The sequence below is a fragment of the Anopheles moucheti genome (assembly GCF_943734755.1).
Source record: "Anopheles moucheti chromosome X unlocalized genomic scaffold, idAnoMoucSN_F20_07 X_unloc_6, whole genome shotgun sequence".
NCBI lineage: Eukaryota > Metazoa > Arthropoda > Insecta > Diptera > Culicidae > Anopheles > Anopheles moucheti.
The window spans coordinates 247,501-252,500 of NW_026453570.1; the positions used below are offsets into that span (position 1 = coordinate 247,501).

Genomic DNA, 5,000 nt, shown 5'->3' on the forward strand with positions numbered 1-5,000 from the left:
CGAGGGCTGCGCATAGCCCCGCCGCATTGTGGACACCATGATGATCTCCGTCTTAGCCGGAGCAAGATGCAGGTGACGCTCTGCCATCCACGTGCCAATCATCTGGATCGCCAGCTGCGCAAGATCAGCCGCTTCCTGCGGCGTCGTGCCGCCCGCCAGCACCACCAGGTCGTCCGCGAACCCAATCGCCTCCACGCCGTCTGGGAACGCCAGCCGCAGGACTCCGTCGTACATTGTGTTCCACAATGTCGGACCGACACAGGGATAACTGGCTTGTGGCCGCCAAGCGTTCATAGCGACGTGGCTTTTTGATCCTTCGATGTCGGCTCTTCCTATCATTGTGAAGCAAAATTCACCAAGCGTAGGATTGTTCACCCTTTCAAGGGAACGTGAGCTGGGTTTAGACCGTCGTGAGACAGGTTAGTTTTACCCTACTGGTGTGTGCTGTTTGCCGCTATCTTAACGGAATTCCTGTGCAGTACGAGAGGAACCACAGGTACGGACCACTGGCTCAATACTAGTTCGACCGGACTTTGGTATGACGCTACGTCCGCTGGATTATGCCTGAACGCCTCTAAGGTCGTATCCAATCCGAGCTGATAGCGCTTCTCAAACCCATTAGGTGATCGGAAGCTAGCGGGCTTAACAACCCTCCGAGATCCGTCGGTGCTGCCCCGCGCACACTGACGTCTCATCCCCGCTATAGCACTAGACTGAGCCGCAACGGGCGGGAGCACGCTGCACGTGGAAGTACCTTACCACAGGGAACCCTGGTGGCTGTGTTTCCGTCGACCGTGGATACAACTAGTTTCGACACCTTCGACCGCCCGCAAACGACGGGACTACAGGCTGGGAGCTGCGAGTTGTAGAGATGCGTTCGCATCGATCCTCTCAGGCGACCCATGCTTGCTGGTGCTCGCGTTCACTTTGGGAATGGAGTGTTCGCGAGAGTGATTGTTGTGTTGTGTGTGTACAGTTGGTGCTTGCGTGCACTCCCATAGTGGAGTGTTCGCGAGCTTACAACGCTAAGTCCCGATTAATACTCTCCTCGCAACATTATGTGCGTGGCTCCACGCCAAGTGGGATTAGCGGTGCGAAACGCGATTGGTAAAGTCGATGGTGATGTGCGTACCAACAGGCGATTTGTTAAGTCAAATGCGATCTGTGGTGCAACAGGCAATGTGTGTTTATTATCAGGTGTTGTTGGAAGTCAATACGATTTGACTTTCAAAAATTTTTCTAAGTCCCGATTTTTTTTCTCGTCGAGTAACTACAATGCACTATTTCTATCGCAGCGGACTTGCGGTTCATGGCCTAAATGATCGCGAACGAACACGTATTCGCAAAAAAATTTTTGTATGAAAAAGTCACCACTCGGGTACCTCCATACAAAAGTGCCAAGTTCGGGTCGAGTGGTCGATGGACGTCGAAGGTGAAAATTTTTCATCATCGAAAATTTTTTCCAAAGTTGAAGCAAATGGGCCCTAGAGTATGAAAAGTGAAACCACGGATCGATTTGAGAAATAAAAATTTTTGTATGAAAAAGTCACCACTCGGGTACCTCCATACAAAAGTACCAAGTTCGGGTCGAGTGGTCGATGGACGTCGAAGGTGAAAATTTTTCATCATCGAAAATTTTTTCCAAAGTTGAAGCAAATGGGCCCTAGAGTATGAAAAGTGAAACCACGGATCGATTTGAGAAATAAAAATTTTTGTATGAAAAAGTCACCACTCGGGTACCTCCATACAAAAGTACCAAGTTCGGGTCGAGTGGTCGATGGACGTCGAAGGTGAAAATTTTTCATCATCGAAAATTTTTTCCAAAGTTGAAGCAAATGGGCCCTAGAGTATGAAAAGTGAAACCACGGATCGATTTGAGAAATAAAAATTTTTGTATGAAAAAGTCACCACTCGGGTACCTCCATACAAAAGTACCAAGTTCGGGTCGAGTGGTCGATGGACGTCGAAGGTGAAAATTTTTCATCATCGAAAATTTTTTCCAAAGTTGAAGCAAATGGGCCCTAGAGTATGAAAAGTGAAACCACGGATCGATTTGAGAAATAAAAATTTTTGTATGAAAAAGTCACCACTCGGGTACCTCCATACAAAAGTACCAAGTTCGGGTCGAGTGGTCGATGGACGTCGAAGGTGAAAATTTTTCATCATCGAAAATTTTTTCCAAAGTTGAAGCAAATGGGCCCTAGAGTATGAAAAGTGAAACCACGGATCGATTTGAGAAATAAAAATTTTTGTATGAAAAAGTCACCACTCGGGTACCTCCATACAAAAGTACCAAGTTCGGGTCGAGTGGTCGATGGACGTCGAAGGTGAAAATTTTTCATCATCGAAAATTTTTTCCAAAGTTGAAGCAAATGGGCCCTAGAGTATGAAAAGTGAAACCACGGATCGATTTGAGAAATAAAAATTTTTTGTATGGGAGGGCCCCTGCTAGAACATTTTTACCAAGTGCGACCATTTTACCCGGTGAGTCAAAAAAAAAATTTTTTTAACGGTGACTCAAAACTTCAATATTAGACTCCCCTGAGTATGAAAAGTGAAACGAAAATCATTTTTGAGAAGAAAAAATTTTTGTATGGGAGGGCCCCTGCTAGAACATTTTTACCAAGTGCGACCATTTTACCCGGTGAGTCAAAAAAAAAAATTTTTTCACGGTGACTCAAAACTTCAATATTAGACTCCCCTGAGTAAGAAAAGTGAAACGAAAATCATTTTTGAGAAGAAAAAATTTTTGTATGGGAGGGCCCCTGCTAGAACATTTTTACCAAGTGCGACCATTTTACCCGGTGAGTCAAAAAAAAAAATTTTTTCACGGTGACTCAAAACTTCAATATTAGACTCCCCTGAGTATGAAAAGTGAAACGAAAATCATTTTTGAGAAGAAAAAATTTTTGTATGGGAGGGCCCCTGCTAGAACATTTTTCCCAAGTGAGTCGATTTTTGGGTCGCGACACAAGCTCGGGTCAAAAAAATTTTTTTTTCTCGGTGACTCAAAACATCAATTTTAGACTCCCCTGAGTATGAAAAGTGAAACGAAAATCATTTTTGAGACGAAAAAATTTTTGTATGGGAGGGCCCCTGCTAGAACATTTTTCCCAAGTGCGTCGATTTTGGGTCGCCGACACAAGCTCGGGTCAAAAAAATTTTTTTTTCTCGGTGACTCAAAACATCAATTTTAGACTCCCCTGAGTATGAAAAGTGAAACGAAAATCATTTTTGAGAAGAAAAAATTTTTGTATGGGAGGGCCCCTGCTAGAACATTTTTCCCAAGTGCGTCGATTTTTGGGTCGCCGACACAAGCTCGGGTCAAAAAAATTTTTTTTTCTCGGTGACTCAAAACATCAATTTTAGACTCCCCTGAGTATGAAAAGTGAAACGAAAATCATTTTTGAGAAGAAAAAATTTTTGTATGGGAGGGCCCCTGCTAGAACATTTTTCCCAAGTGCGTCGATTTTGGGTCGCCGACACAAGCTCGGGTCAAAAAAATTTTTTTTTCTCGGTGACTCAAAACATCAATTTTAGACTCCCCTGAGTATGAAAAGTGAAACGAAAATCATTTTTGAGAAGAAAAAATTTTTGTATGGGAGGGCCCCTGCTAGAACATTTTTCCCAAGTGCGTCGATATTGGGTCGCCGACACAAGCTCGGGTCAAAAAAATTTTTTTTTCTCGGTGACTCAAAACATCAATTTTAGACTCCCCTGAGTATGAAAAGTGAAACGAAAATCATTTTTGAGAAGAAAAAAATTTGTATGGGAGGGCCCCTGCTAGAACATTTTTCCCAAGTAAATTCGATTTTACCCGGTGAGTCAAAAAATTTTGAAAAAAATATTTTGCCAAAATCGTGTTCATTGCCTATTATAAGGGACCAGGTCAGCTCACACGCATTTTTGGAGACCATATGGAAAGTGCGTCTGGGATTGCGGAAATTAAGTTTAGAGTGTTAAATGATGGTTTCGCAATCCCGAAAGGCTCAAAATCCACCCTAAGGTCCCCTGGGTGAAATGTGGTTTCCAAGGTGTGAGCGCTATCGGTGATAGAGTTGGAATGTGATTTCCAGAGCGCAGGGCGACTGGGCTTAGAGCGAAAATCATAGACAAGGGTAAGTATTGGACTGAACGACTCGAAGCAAACGAAAATCATAGACAAGGGTAATGGACTGAACGACTCGAAGCAAACGAAAACCACACACAAGAGTAATGGACTGAACGAATCGAAGCAAACGAAAATCACATACAAGAGTAATGGACTGAACGAATCGAAGCAAACGAAAAACCACAGACAAGAGTAATGGAGTGAACGAATCGAAGCAAACGAAAACCAAAGACAAGAGTAATAGAGTGAACGAATCGAAGCAAACGAAAACCATGAACACAGGGATAACTGAGAACGAACCTACCTATCAGAGCATGTGAAAGCATGGACAAGAGTACTGAAAATCGGACCAAACCTCTAGAAGCACACGAAAATCATGGACAAGAGTACTCAATAACACGGACCAAACCTGTCGAAGCACACGAAAACCATGAACACAGGGATAACTGAGAACGAACCTACCTATCAGAGCATGTGAAAGCATGGACAAGAGTACTGAAAATCGGACCAAACCTCAAGAAGCACACGAAAATCATGGACAAGAGTACTCAAAAACACGGACCAAACCTGTCGAAGCACACGAAAACCATGAACACAGGGATAACTGAGAACGAACCTACCTATCAGAGCATGTGAAAGCATGGACAAGAGTACTGAAAATCGGACCAAACCTCTAGAAGCACACGAAAATCATGGACAAGAGTACTCAAAAACACGGACCAAACCTATGGAAGCACACGAAAACCATGAACACAGGGATAACTGAGAACGAACCTACCTATCAGAGCATGTGAAAGCATGGACAAGAGTACTGAAAATCGGACCAAACCTCAAGAAGCACACGAAAATCATGGACAAGAGTACTCAAAAACACGGACCAAACCTATCG

The 5,000-nt window shown here is 43.7% G+C and overlaps 1 pseudogene; it reads left to right on the forward strand.

Annotated features, from left to right (window-relative positions):
* LOC128308820 (uncharacterized) overlaps positions 1–918 on the forward strand; it is a 6,008-nt pseudogene extending 5,090 nt beyond the window's left edge.
* The last annotated feature ends 4,082 nt before the right edge of the window (positions 919–5,000 follow it).